The following is a 15,644-nucleotide window of genomic DNA, read 5'->3' on the forward strand; positions in this document are numbered from 1 at the left end:
TGCTCACACTGTCCCATCTATATTTCAGTTGTTCACTTGTGCATCTCCAACACTGGGTTTAATATTGGGAGGAGTGACACTGTGTTCTTCTCGCTCACGATTGTCTCCACAGTATCTACCACAGTGCCTGGAGCATTACTACACACTCAATAAATATGATACATGAAAGGGCACTAGGACAACCTGTGGTTGCCATCACTAATGGAGTGTGCTGTGGTGAAGGCAGTAGGGAAGGAACTCTGCCAAGAGTCAGCCAATCTTTGGAGATTTGTTCAAGTGGGTGACAATGGCTAGAGCTGCACCACTGTGTCAAAAGTTTTTCTTTATGTCAATTGAGAAAAGTTAGAAATAGGGCTGGGGAAGCCAACTAACTTTTCTAATATTTTCAAACCCACATGAAGACCTTGGAGCCCATCTGGTACAGCGCCCACATTATAAGGCTGAAAGAAGTGGCACAAAAGGAAACAGCTGCTGTCCCTAGGGGACCATCTAGGAGGAAAAACTTTCATACTCATGTGGCCAGACATTCTTCTTTTTTTTTTTTTTTTTCATTTCACAAACATTGTATTCATCAGACTGCCATCAGCTCACTCAGCCCAGAGAAGTAATTGTTGCCAAGAGCTTTCTGGAAGTCAGGGGCCGGCTCCCTGTGCCCCCTCCAGGAGCCCGGGTCTGCAGGGCATCAGTTAGAGTCCCTTCCGCTGGAAGAATGTGTGACAGGCAGACGTGATGGCAGCCACAAACACTATGAACTCGTTGAAGTCCACAGTGGCATCTCCATTGGCGTCCAGGTCCTTGAGCAGCTTGTCCACGACCTCCTTCTCCTTTCCACTCTGCAGGAAGCCCGGCAGCTCCTTCTCCAGGAGCCCTTTCAGCTCGCCCTTGCTCACGATCTGCTTGTTGCCATCCCCGCCCGCGTACCAGGCAAAGACCTCGATGATCATGGCCATGGCTGCCTCCAGCTGTGACATGGTGCTGCGGCGGTTCTCGTCCCTCCTGGTGGCTGGTGTGGCTGAGAAAACGGCCCAGACATTCTGGTCAGTGCTCTTCCTTCTATAATCAGCGGCCTCTCCTGAGAGCTCTAAAACTCAACAGGCCAGGGTTTTTTAGTGGCAGCTCCACAAAGGAAGTAACCGTGTGGCCTTAGGAGACCACACCCCCTTTTCCACCCCAATCTCCCATTTGGAAACCCAGACTTATAATATATGACTCCTAGGGCCATTGTGAGCTAGTCTTAGAGGAAAGGGTGCATGTAATGTTTCTAGCAGTGTCAGTTACGGAACTGGTTCTCAACTCTTCACTCTTCTCTTCCCTCAGGAGCATAAGACCTTTTGGGACAACTAGAAATGAAAATGTCCATAGTGCTTGGGAAGGACCTGCTGTGCTGAGGGTTTCAGCTTCTCAGACCCATCTCATCATCAGGAGGAGAATTCAGAGCTCAACCCATCATCTACATGGTTTTGCTCTAAAGAGACTCTTCTCTCAGCTTACACTAACATCCCCCAAGGAAGCACAGCCTTTGAAACAGACTTTCCAGTTTTCCTAGTAAAATGAGTGAAAAACTCTTTGGAGAGAAGAAAGTGATTTTTTTCAGTTCCACTTGTTTATTTTTACATAAGCTCCCAAGATGGCTTATACATGTTGGCTGTTAATCACACCATCTGTTTAAACAGTACTTCAGTAAATGATTTGAATCATACTTTTCCTCTAAAAGAATCTTTTTAAGGATGGTGTTTATGTCTCTGTTATCCTTCATTTGGCAACATAGCATGAGCTGTTTTAACAATGCTATCATTGTAAACATATATTGAATTTCCCATTTCTTAACTGTGCAGAAAACAGGGCAACTTCTCTGCATTTGTTCTACTTTGCTTTGGGCTTAGAGCAGAGAGATTGATATTAGACAAAGATTCTTTAAATGTAAAAAAGGTGAAGAAGTTCCATTGAATCTCTCTGAAATCTTAAATTTAGTAATAATGAGTAGCTTCCAGGCACTTCAGACAATTAGGCCAAACAAAGATGAACAGAATATCCTTAGTGGGTGGGAAAGGCCAGCGACGATAATGGTCAGCTGCACAGATGCTTTTTTTTCCCCTTAGGAAGCAAAGTCACTGGTTTAAAAGGACTTCCAGAAATAAGGGCCTGAACCCCCATCCACAACCCAGCATGCCCAGAATCAAAGCTCTTGTGATTACAGGTCTAAGAAAGAAACAAAAGGTCTATATGTGGGCTTTGGCCCCGAGGTGACCCTTTAGTTAGTTTGAGAAAAGTAAGAGAGTAGAGGTAGACTTATTTTTGTTGCAAACTGTTCTGTAGTCTCCATATCAATGTGAGTGTCTGGGAAAGTTCACACAGCAGTGTGGGTATGTTCTAGCACGGGCCCACATGGATAATACCCTGCCCTGCTTTCCAAGACCTAGACAACATAGGAAGTATTTTATTGTAAAGTAATGTACAAAGTGCTTATAAGGTCTGCACAAAAGAGGCTTATGTAAATTGTGCATGGGGACCATGGTGAAAGAGAAAATGACTTGTCAGCCTTTCTAAAGGCTGTCCAAGATCTATACCCTGCCCACATGCATGGACTACACAGGGGGAAAATTTTTAATGCAATTCCTGTAGAATTTAATTTTTCAGCTGTTTTAGACTTAAATAGGCATGCTGATTTCAAAACTGCAGTTAAGTTTTCTTCTATCATATCAAGTTTTTTTCTACAGTTTATCTTAATGCTACCACTCTAGGCCAAATCGAGCCTGGATCAAGGGAAGCACTAGTGCTCTCCTGTTGGCTGAGAGAAAACCTCCCTCGAGTGGGGAGGGGTGGGGGACGACGTTGGAGACCAGCGACAGGTTCATACTTGTGTAGGCTATTCAGTTACACGTGAGACAGTGTGGTGAGAAGTTGTTGCCACTCTATATAGTGAACCATGTTCCCAAATGTAGTCCAAGTTCTTGTCTGTAAACAAGGAGTTAGCAGAATTCCTGATTCATTTTGTTATATCTGTGGCAGTTTCACCATTCCCAAAGGACAGACATCAGTGCATTTGTCAGGCAAGACTATTTTACATATTTTAAAGTAAAACTTGGTGATCAAGATAAGTCTTGGGCCCCTCACAAGGTGTGCAATCAGTGTGTCAAGAGTTTATGGATGTGGACAAAGCAGACACGTAATAAATTGCCATTTTTTTTGTATTTTTTTTAATTTTATTTTTTGGTTTTTCAATTACAGTTGTCCCATTTTACCCCATTGCTCCCCCTTCCCAGCCCATCCCTTCTCCCACAATCATATCCCTCCCTGTTTTCCATGTCCATGAGTAATTCATACATGTTCCTTGACTAGACCCTTCCCTTACTTATCCTCCTTCTCTCCCTCCCCCCTCCCCCCTACTGACTACTATTCTAGTCTTTGCCTATTTAGTTCGTTTGTTTGTGTTGCTCTTTAGTTTCCTGTATTGGGTGATATCATATGGTATTTAGCTTTCTTTGCCTGCCATTTTGTATACCTATGGTTTGGAGAGAGCCCAGAGATCATTCAAGTGACTGTTACTTTTGTATAGTGAAAATGCCAGGATATAACAAGAAAAATACATGTAAAATAGAGTATCCTAGTCTACCATCAGCTTTACACCCAGTGCCTCATTCAACTGAAATCCCAGTGCCACTTTTCATTAAACCACCCTCTTTTGAAAAACAGGAGTATGGGGAAGAACTAAGTGATAGCAATGATGAAGATTTTGAAATTGAAGATGACTCAGTTTGTAAGGGATTTTATCAGCATGAGTTGAATGATTTGGCACGAGATTTGGAACTATCCAAAAAGGCTTCAGAACTCCTAGTATCAAGACTGCACAAGAAAAACTTGCTTGATAAAGGAGTGAAGGCATCCTACTTTTGATCAAGAGAAAGTGCATTTCTGCAGTACTTTCAGAGTGATAGTGGCTTTGTGTATGGCCATAACATACATGGTTTAATGGAGGAATTGGGAATTCTGATCTGTAACTCAACTGAATGGTGACTCTTCATCAATAGCTCAAAGCAGAGCTTGAAGTGTGTCCTCCTCCACAATGGCAATTTATTTGGCACAGTCCCAATTGGCCATTCAGTTTGGTTTTATGAAGAATATGAAGACATAAAGAGAGTCATTGCTCTGTTGCAATATCACAAGCACAATTGGATCACCTGTGTTGACCTTAAAATGGTCTGCTTCCTTCTTGGTCAGCAACATGAATACACCAAGTACCCCTGTTTTCTGTGTATGTGGGACAGCAGAGCTCATGAGAAGCATTGGGTGCAGTCAAATTGGCCTCCAAGACCTGACCTCAAACCTGGTGATACAAACATTCAACATGAGCCACTTGTTGACAGAAAGAACATTATATTCCCACCTCTGCACATAAGACTGTGTCTCATGAAGCAATTTGTTAAAGCTTTGCCATCTGAAGGAGACTGTTTCAAGTATCTCATTTTGGCATTCCCTAGCTTGTCATTTGAAAAGATAAAATACCTTAATGTGTATGTTTGGTAGGAGAACTTTACTACTTGTACACAAAATGACTTACAGTAACAATATAGTCTTTATATGAAAAAACTCTAACTAAACAGTATATTCAGGTACTTTTTTCTTTATTTTCCTTTGTATGTACATTTTGTATGAGTTTTGAGACAAAAAGATGGTATTCTGTCCCTTAAAAAGTTCATGTGATAGAGAAAAACTGCAGTCATTTTTGGATTCATATGCCAGAAGTTAGTCAAAAACAAGTGTCAGATCTAACTCAATGAAAATTTTGTTCCCCAGGGCTATCTCTTATTGATCCAGCCATACAAGCTTATTACTTTTTCTCAAACACCTCATATATTTCCAAATCTGTGCACAGAATTAACACGTTAGCTGCAAAAGGTCTATAGTTCTCAACTAGTAAAACTCCTATCTAACTATGGAAACCCAGAAATAATATCTTTTCTAATGTGAGCCTTCTTTAGCCCCCTCTAACTAGGTTTGGAGACTCAGTGCCTCCTTCATCAGTAAGTGTGTAGATATTTATCTATCAAATGAATTTGCAGCCTCCATCCCCACTAACGGAAAATAAGAGGTCTACATTTGAGAAAAGAGAAATTGCTTCACTTCCTTCACTTTCTTACTATGTTCATTTTCCTGCTTTTTGTCACAACATAGTTATTTTGTTGTCACACGGGTCATTGAGAGACATCTTTTTTTTTTTCTTTTCTTTTCATTGTTGTTATATTAGATATCCCAGTTTGCTCTCCATTGCTCTCCACTGCACTATCCAACCCCTGCTCCCAGAGTCAACCCCACCTTGATGTCCACATCCAGGGGTCATTTATACATGTTCCTTGACTAGATACTTTCCCTCCTTTCCCCTCTTTTCTCCCCACCCTAGTCACTGTCAGTCTGTTCCTTGTTTCCATGCCTTAGGTTATATTTTTCTCACTTGCTTGTTTTGTTCATTAGGTTCCTATTATAGGTGAGGTCATATGATATTTGTCTTTAGCATAATACTCTCCAGTTTCATCCATGCTGTCATGAAAGGTAAGAGTTCCTTCTTTCTTTCTGCTGCTATGTATTCCATAGTGTAAATGTACCACAGTTTTTTTGATGCACTCATCTACAGATGGGCACTTAGGCTATTTCCAGCACTTAGCTATTTTAAGCAGTGCCTGCTATGAACATAGGGGTGCATAAGTTCTTTTGAATTAGGGTTTTAGGATTTTTGGAGTATAATCCTAGCAGGGGAAACGCTGGTTCAAAACGCAGTTTCATTTTTAGTTTTTCTAGGTAATTCCATACTGTTTTCCATAGTGGCTGCACCACTCTGCGTTCCCACCAACAGTGCAGTAGCATTCCCGTTTCTCCACATCCTCACCAGCACTTGTCGTTTGTTGATTTGTTGATGATGGCCATTCTGACAGGTGTAAAGTGGTATCTCATTGTGGTATTTATTTGCATCTCTCTGATGGCTAATGATGTTGAGCATTTTTTCATGTTTCTATGGACCTTCTGTATATCCTCTTCAGAGAAGTGTTTGTTCAGGTCCTTTGCCCATTTTTTATTAGATTGTCTGTTTTCTTGATGTTGAGTTGTATCAGCTCTTTATATATTTTGGAAATCAGTCCTCTGTCTGTGATGTCATTGGCAAATAGGTTTTCCCATATGGTTGGTTTCCTTTTGATCTTACTGATGTTTCCTTTTGCTGAGTAGAGACTCTTTAGTTTGATGTAGTCTCATTTGTTTATTTTCTACTTTATTTCTCTTGCCTTAGGAGATGTATCTGTGAAAATATTGTTACATGGGATATCTGAAGTTTTCCTGTCTATATTTTCCTCTAGGACTTTTATGGTGTCACGGTTTACATTTAAGTCTTTGATCCATCTTGAGTTTATTCTCGTGTGTGGGGTAAGTTGGTGGTCTAGTTTCATTTTTTTGCAAGTCCCTATCCAGTTCTCCCAGCACCATTTCTTGAAGAGGCTCTTCTCACTCCATTTTATGTTCCTTCCTCCTTTATCAAATATTAGTTGATCGTATATTCCTGGATTTATTTCTGGGTTCTCTATTCTGTTCCATTGATCTATATGTCTGTTCTTATGCCAGTACAAGACTGTTTTGAACACAGTGGCTTTGTAGTATAGTTTGATGTCTCGTATTATGAGTCCTCCTGCTGTGTTCTTATGTCTCAAGATTGTTTTGGCAATTTGGGGTCTTTTTTGGTTCCATATGAATTTTTGAAGTATTTGTTCTAGGTCTATGAAAAATGTCATTGGTATTTTAATAGGGATTGCATTGAATCTGTAAATTGTTTTGGGTAGTATGGTCATTTTGATGATGTTAATTCTTCCTATCCAAGAACATGGAATTTGCTTCCATTTATTTGTATCTTCCTTAATTTCTTTCTTCAATGTTATGTAATTTTCAGAGTACAGGTCTTTTATCTCTTTGGTTAAGTTTACTCCTAGGTACTTTATTTTTCTTGTTGCTATAGTAAATGGTGTTTTGTTCTTTGTTTCTGTCTTCGATATTCTATTGTTGCTGTACAGAAATGCCTTAGATTTCTGTATATTTATTTTATACCATGCTGTTTTGCCAAATTCGCTTATTATATTGAGTAGTCCTTTTGTGGAGTTTATGGGGTTTTCTAGGAATACTATCATGTCATCTGCATATAAGGATAGTTTTACTTCTTTCTCAATTTGGATGCCTTTTATTTCTTTTTCTTGTCTGATTGCTGTGGAAAGGACTTCCAACACTATGTTGAATAGAAGAGGAGAGAGTGGACATCCTTGTCTTGTTCCTGATTTCAGGGGGAATGCTTTCAGTTTTTGTCCGTTAGGTATAATGTTGGATTCAGGTTTCTCATATATAGCCTAAATTATATTAAGGTATCCTCCCTCCATTCGCATTTTGCTGAGTGTTTTCATCATAAATGGGTGTTGTACTTTATCAAATGCTTTGTTTGCATCTATTGATAAATCATGTGATTTTTGTCTTTCATTTTGTTTAGGTGATGTATTATATTTATTGATTTGTGAATATTAAACCATCCTTACATCCCTGGGATGAATCCCACTTGATCGTGGTGTATGATCTTTTTGATGTATTGCTGGATCCTGTTTGCCCATATTTTATTGAGGATTTTAGCATCTATGTTCATCAGTGATATTGGCCTGTAGTTTTCTTTCTTTGTTGTGTCTTGACCTGATTTTGAGATTAGGGTAATACAGGCTTCATAGAAAGAGTTTGAGATTTTTCACTCTTTTTTGGATTTTTTGGAATAGTTTGAGGAGGGTAGGAGTTAGTTCTTTCCTAAATGTTTAGTAAATTCATCTGTGAAGCCATCCGGTCCAGGGCTTTTGTGTGCAGAAAGATTTTTTGATTATTGTTTTAATTTCCTTCTTTGTTATTTGTCTGTTGAGACTTTCTACTTCTTCTTGATTTAGTTTTGGAAGGTTATATGTTTCTAGTATTTTGTCCTTTTAAACTAGGTTGTCAAATTTCTTGCCATACAGTTGTTTGTGGTAATTTCTTATAATCCTTTGTATTTCTGTGGTATCAGTCGTGATTTCTCCTTTTTTTGTTTCTGATTTTGTTTATTTGGGTCTTCTCTCTTTTTTTCTTGAAGAGTCTAGCTAAAGGCTTGTCAATTTTATTTATTTTTTCAAAGAAACAGTTCCTGGTTTTCTTGATCTTTTGAATTGTTTGTTTAGTCTCTATGTCATTTAATTCTGCTCTGATCTTCATGATTTCATTCCTTCCACTCGCCCTAGGCTTTGTTTGTTGTTGTTCTAGTTCTTGTTGCTTTAGGATTAGATTTTTATTAGAGATTCTTCTAGCTTGTTTAGGCAGGCCTGTATTGCTATGAACTTTCCTCTTAGGACTGCTTTCGCTGTATCCCATAGGTTTTGGGTTCTTTTGTGTTCATTATCATGAGTTTCCAGAAACTTTTTGATTTCTTCCTTGATGTCATTGTTAACCCATTCATTATTTAATAGCATGTTATTCATTCTCCATGAGTTTGGATGCCTTTGATTTTTTTTCTCTGAGGTTGATTTCTAGTTTCAAGGCATTGTGATCTGAAAAGATGCTTGATATAATTTCAATTTTCTTGAATTTGTTGAGGCTTGTTTTGTGTCCTATCATGTGGTCTATCTTTTAAAATGTTCCATGTGCCTTTGAAAATAATGTATATTTTGCTTCTTTGGCATGAAAAGTTCTATATATATCAGTTAAGTCCATGTGGTTTAGTGTGTTGTTCAATGCCTGTATATCCTTGGTGTTTCTTTGCTTCAATGATCTGTCTATTATTGATAATGGAGGGTTAAAGTCCCCTACTATGAGTGTGTTGTTGTTAATATCTTTCTTGTGGTCTTCTAGCATTTTCTTTATGTATTTGGGTGCTCTTATGTTGGGTGCATATATATTTATCAGTGTTATATCTTCTTGATGGATTATTCCCTTAAGTATTATGAAATGTCCTTTTTTATCTCTTTTTATTGCCCTTGCTTTGAAATCCATTTTGTCTGATATGAGTACGGCTACCCCAGCTTTTTTTTCAGGTCCATTTGCTTGGAATACTTTTTTATATCCCTTTACTTTCAGTCTGTGTAAATCTTTTGTTTTGAGATGTGTTTCTTGTAGACAGCAAATATGTGGGTCCTGTTTTCTTATCCATTCCGTTACCCTATGTCTTTTAATTGGAGCATTTAATCCATTTACATTTAAGGTTATTATTGACATATATTTATTCATTTCCCTTTGTACCTCTGTTCCTCGCCTTTTCTTTTTTCTTCTATTTTCTTATACATTCCCTTTAGCATCTCTTGTAATGCTGGTTTGGTGGAGACGTATTCTTTTAGTCTTCCTTTGTCTGAGAAACTCCTTATTTCACCTTCCATTTTGAACGAGAGCCTTGCTGGGTAGAGTATTCTTGGTTGTATGCCTTTTATTTTTTCATTCCTTGAAATATTTTTGACCATTTCCTTCTGGCTTGTAGTGTTTCTGTTGAGAAATTGGTCAATAGCCTTATCAGAGTTCTCTTGTATGTTATTTGCTGTTTTTCTCTTGCTGCTTTTAGGATTCTCTCTTTGTCTTTGAATGTTGCCATTTTAATTATGATGTGCCTTGGAGTGGGCCTTTTGGGGTTCCTCTTCATTGGGACTCTCTGTGCTTCTTGGACTTGCATGACTTTTTCTCTCATCAGGTTACGTAAATTTTCTGTCATTACTTCTCCTATCAGCTTCTCTATTACTTGTTCTTTTTTTTTTAATGTGTTTTATTGAATACAGTGTTACATTTGTTACAATTTCCCTTCCCTCTGCACCCCTCCATCCGGTGGCCCCCCTCCTTCCCCTTGTCCCCCCCTTTTAGTCCATGTCCATTGGTTGTGCATATAGTTCTTCTCAACCTCTCTGTGTCTATTCTATTCCCTCCTATGATGTTTCTTAATTCCTATACCATCTCCTTCCCTCTCCCCCTTCCCCTTCCCTGCTGACCTCCCCCTAATATGCTCCCCATACCTATAGTTCTTTTCCACTCTCATCGCCTATTTAGTTTGCCTTTGTTTCATTTCCCTAGCTTCTGTTGTTGTTTTTTGTGATGCAGTTTTCATTTTAGTGTTCATAGCTTTAATCCTCCTTTTTCTAAACCAGTCCTTTTAACATCTCATATAACAGTGGTTTGGATCTAATGAACTCCTTCAGTTTTACTTTGTCCTGGAGGCACTTTCTATTCCTTGTTCTTCTTCTTCTCCCTCTTTTATTCCAGTGATCTGGATATTATTTTCTCTCATGTTATTGTGTAATTCCCTTAGACCTTCTTCATACTTTTTCAATCTTTTTTCATTTTGTTGTATTGTCTGGGAATTTTCTTCTACATAGTCCTCTAACTCACTGATCTGATCCTCTGCTTCGCTTATCCTGCTTTTGATTGATTCTACTTGTGTTTTTCAGTTCAGAGAATGTATTCTTCATTTCTTCTTGATTCTTATTAATAGTTTATATGTCCTTTTTTATGCTGGTGTAGTTCTCTCTAAGTTTCCTGTAATTTTCTTGGAGCTGTTGGTAACTTCTTTGGAGGTTACCGTAGTTATTTTTGAGTTTGTCAAGTATACTGAGCTTCTTCACCACCATTAGTTTGAATTCCATGTCTGACGTTTCGGTTATGTCTATTCCATCTACCTCTCTTTCTGGGGATTCCTCTTTTCTTTTCATTGGGAGGTTGTTTCTGTGTTTTACCATGTTAAATTATTCTTGTTTGTTTTTGTTTTTGTTTTTTTTTTATTTTTCTGCTTTGACTTCCCACCTCTGTGATATGAGATTCTTTATAGGAGATCTGGGGGTTTCAGTGGTGCAGTCTCTTTGATCTCCTGAGCCTGATGTTTTTGGAATACCTTTTATGTCATTTCTGTATGCTGTCTGGTTATATTTCAGATGCTCTTTGGTGGGACGTTCCCTCTATCTAGTTGATTTAGAGTCACTCTGTCCACTTTGTCTTGAGTTCTTTTGTGGAGATGCCGTTAAAAACATAAACACACAGCCCAGGCAGGAAACACACACCCTCAAAAATATCCTCCACTCTCTCTCCCACTGTTGTCAGCAAATGAGCCAGTATTAATATAAATATAGAGAAGTCAGGGCTTTTATACTATAGGAAGAATAGATAAGAGTTGTGTTTAATGAAGAAAAAGATGATTTTTGATAGGTGGGATGATAGAGTAATAATAGTAGCAAGTAGTGCCGAGACTATGCAAGACAGTAAGTAATTTTTACATTGTATGTTAATAATTAAAAGAGAGAGAATAATGCAGAATATAGTAAGAAAAGTGGAGTTGTATAGTATTACATTTATATAGTAGTTATATGCTATATATAAAAATATTTTTTTAATTAAAATAAAATACAAATAAAAAAACTAAAATAAAAATAAAAATAAAAGAAAGTTTTTACTCAGTTCAGCCTTCGTGAGCAGTTTCCTTTTTCTGGATCCACAGCTGGTCTATTGAAGCGGGGCAGAGGTTCCTGATCCTTGCTGCTCAGTGTGGCCTGCGTGCAGTGTTGGTTGCGCTAGCCTCGCGCTCACTGGGTCGCGCGCCAGGGTAACACCCATTCACCCTTGGTGGTCGGCCCGTTTGTTTGGGGCCCGTTGAAGCCAGCTGGGGTGCTGTTGTATGCGCATGCTGGCCTGCGTGCTAGCCTCAAGCCTGCTGAGTCGTGCCCCGGGAGTTGGTTTCTCACCTCTTGGGGCTGGGCCCCGGACACTTGTGCAAGGTAGAACTGGGCATCTGTGAGTTGCAGCCACCTGCTGTTCCTGCACCCGCCTGGAAGGGCATGAGTAGAGCTTGCATAAGTGGGCTGTGCTCTGGCTTGGCACCTATTGGGGCAGGCCAGGGTTGTCTGCGCACGGTCTCCTGGGTGTCCAGTCGGCTGATTTTGTGTCCGTTGGCGCGTTGATTGTATGCCTGTTGGGGTGGGTCCGAGGGGCACCCAGACGCGCGGCCAGTGACCTGGCTGCACACCTGGGTCAGCGGACGAGGGCACCTCTCTGGGTGCACCCACGCGACCCAAGGGGAGGGTTGGGAATGGGCGAGCGTTCTTCTGTGACTGTGCTCCTTAAGAATCTCCTATCACCTTCAGAAACAAGATGGCGGAGGAGTAAGTGGAAGCTACACTAACTTCCTCCCAGAACTAGTCTGGATTTACAACGTAATTTTGGAGAAATCATCTGGAATAACCAACCGAACACCACCTGGAGAGAAGTCTTATAACCACGGAGAGACAGAAAAGGCCGCTACATCACACAACGTGACCGGTAGGGAGTGCGGAGACGCGGAAGGGCTGGCTGGGCTCACATGGGTGGCAGCTGAAGGGACTGAGAAACAGCTCAGCAGCTGGGGATTCCCCCTGAGAAGGGCAGGGTCTAAACCCCCAGCTGAGCTTCCCAGCCTACAGCAAGAGTGGAAAGTAAAATAGTATCCAGCTGAGAAAAAGCAAAAAGCCACAGGATTTCTTGCTAGCTGGAGAGAAACAGCTGGAGAAAAAGAGTTCTTAAGCAGATCACGTACAAAAATATTTTGGCCCCCACTAACCCTGGGGTCAAGCGGAGGAAAGGCAGAGAGGACTGGAGATGCTTGGGGAGAGTTTGGTGTGGTGGCTTTGAGGGGAGAGCTGGGGAAGCGGCCGGCCGGGTCCCAGTGCTGACTCATCCCCACACTGCAGACAGACCATTCCCGGCCAAGTGGCGTCAGCCTGAGGGGAAGCAAAGGCCCTGACTACAGGAATTAAGCTGCCACACCCACGGTCCTTAAGCCTGACGGCTAATCACAGATTGAATAGATTATCAACTACAGGAGACAGACAAAGGCAGTAGATCCCTGGAAGTCTCCAGCAGGCTGCCTAGGCCCAGACTGGTACAGGATCTGACGCCACCAGGGGCAGATCCAGGAAGTGCAGATCATTCTAAGAAGCACCAACAAACAATAGGAGTCACAAAAATGGGGAGACAGAGAAACAACCCCGCATCGAAAGGAAAGGCAGAGTCCCCAGAAAGAGTACTAAATGAAATAGAGGGGAGCCAACTATCAGATATGGAATTGAAAGCATGGATTATGGAGAAGCTTAATGAGCTCAGCGGAAATGACAAAGAACTCCAGAAAAACTACAGTGAACTTCAGAAGAACTATAAGGAACTTACTGAGAATTATACCAGCATCAAAAAGGACATGGAAGCTATCAATAAGAGCCAGGAGGAAATGAAGAATACGATCTCTGAATTGAAGAACACAGTAGAAGGAATTAAAAACAGGCTAGAGGAAGCAGAAGATCGGATCAGCGAGCTGGAGGACAATGTAGACAAAAACTCACAGACAGTGCAACAAAATGAAAAAAGGCTGAACAAGACTGAAGAGGCTCTAAGACAGCTGCAGGACAACATGAAATGTAATAATATCTGTATCATAGGAATTCCAGAAGGAGAAGAAGAAGAGCAAGGGATAGAAAACCTCTTTGAAAAACTAATGACAGAAAACTTCCCTAACATGAGGAGAGAAAGAATCATGCAAGTCCAGGAAGCACAGAGGGTCCCAATGAAGATGAACCCCAACAGGTCCACTTCAAGACACATCATAATTAAACTGGCAACATTCAAAGACAAAGAGAGAACTCTAAAAGCAGCAAGAGAGAAACAACTAATAACATACAAGGGAGCTCCAATAAAGCTATCAACAGATTTCTCAGCAGAAACACTACAAGCCAGAAGGGAATGGCAAAATATATTCCAAGTAATGAAAAACAAAGGCCTACAACCAATAATACTCTACCCAGCAAGGCTCTCATTCAAAATGGAAGGTGAAATAAGAAGTTTCCAAGACAAAAGAAGGTTAAAAGAATACATCTCCACCAAACCAGTATTGCAAGAGATGCTAAATGGTCCACTTTAAGAAGATGAAGAAACAGAGAGAGACAGAGAGGAACACGAGTACAAAGGGGGAAAATGACAATGAATAAGTACTGAAAGAAAGAAGGAACTTCTACCATTTGCAACAACATGATCGGAACTAGAGAGAATTATGCTTAGCAAAATAAGCCAGGCAACAAAAGAAAATTAACTTATGCTATCACCTGTTAAAGGAAACTAATGAACAACACAAACAAATGAGCAAAATTGAACCAGAGGTATGTAAACAAGGAATAAACTAACAGTAACAAAGGGGGAGATGGGAGGGAGAGAAGTGGTAAGAAGGGGAAGGGTCTAGTCAAAGAACATGTATAAATGATCCATGGATATGGACAGCTGGGTGGGGACTGAATGTGGGAGAAGGGAGGGACAAGGTGCAGAGAAGCAAGAGGGGGAAAAAAGTGAGATAACTGTAATGGAAAAACAAACAGAAAAGTTTTTAGTGGGGGGAAAAATAAAAATATAAAAAATAGAAATGCAAGTTTAGTGAATATTAGAAGGACAAGGATTTTCCTTCACACTGTATATATTTTCTCCCTATCTGATCCCTCCAGAATTTGGCATTCTAAAGAAGTAAGTAATGACCTAACTTTCTTTGCATAAAACTAATAAGACCAGTTGTTAATAGAGGTGGTTTTTTTTGTTTGTTTGTTTTTTTTTTTTTTAACTAAGACTTTGAATGGAATGTCATGCCTAAAGGAGACATGCTTGGACTTTATTGTTACCAAAAAGCCCTGAGCAACTGGGACTGACTTTCAAAGGTAATAAAAGTCCACGAGATAAAAGGCCTGGTACCTTGGATGGATGAGCGGTCCATAGCAATCTTTCCAGGGAAGGAACGAGGTTGTTTTCCTGAAAGATGGCTAGAAGGGACCTTCAGGCACAATGGAAAACCAGGAGGACCTGGAAAAGACAGGTGTTTACAGGCAAGGCGTCCCTGGCTGGTTTGGCTCAGTGGATTGAGCGTCGGCCTGCGAGCTAACTGTCGCTGGTTCGATCTTCCAGTCAGGGCACACCAGAGAAGGAAAACTCTGACTCCAAAAAACCTCCGCTGCCTTGCGGCATACCTTTACAAAGGGAAAAGCTAAGGAGAAGGGAAACTCTGACTCCAAACCTCCGCTGCCTTGCAGCATACCTCCTCAGGGGAAAGGCTAAGGGAGTAAACCCCGACAGAAAATCCGGAGCCGGAGTCCCTAAGGCAGTTTGACGTTGTAGTCAACACCGGCAACTCCTGCGGCGCACCTGAAGCCAAGCTGTATTGACTCTGTCTTTCCCCTTGGATCCTTCAGCTGCGAAGAGAGGGGGGGTCTGCTGCATGGGCAACAGCTGGCCCTCCATATCACCCTGCACAGGCTTTGTAGCTTCACTGGAGAGGACACTCCAGCGTCATCGCAAGATGTCGTCTCAACATGGGAGGAGACAGATACCGGTTATAAGCTCATCCGATTGGCAAAGGAAACGAGCGCCAGGGGTCTCCTCTGACGGTGGGAGAGGTCATCGAACCTCACTGGACAGCGGTAGCCAATTAGGTGCCGTCTCGCCATGGCTCGCCTGCCCCACTGGGTGCATGGGGATCAGAGAGGCGTTTCTTGAAAAGTGGGCGGCAAAACACTCGCACCAGGCAATTCCAAGCAAACAGCAAGAAAGAAGCCTCCAGCTCTTCGCCTCACTAGCTGGAACATCAG

The 15,644-nt window shown here is 40.9% G+C and overlaps 1 pseudogene; it reads right to left on the bottom strand.

The window, feature by feature from the left end:
* Positions 1-580: 580 nt before the first annotated feature.
* Positions 581-991, bottom strand: LOC149990715 (protein S100-P pseudogene; annotated as a pseudogene).
* Positions 992-15,644: the final 14,653 nt, after the last annotated feature.

The sequence above is a fragment of the Furipterus horrens genome, unplaced genomic scaffold, assembly GCF_987537825.1.
Source record: "Furipterus horrens unplaced genomic scaffold, mFurHor1.1.pri manual_scaffold_17, whole genome shotgun sequence".
In the NCBI taxonomy this organism is placed as follows: domain Eukaryota; kingdom Metazoa; phylum Chordata; class Mammalia; order Chiroptera; family Furipteridae; genus Furipterus; species Furipterus horrens.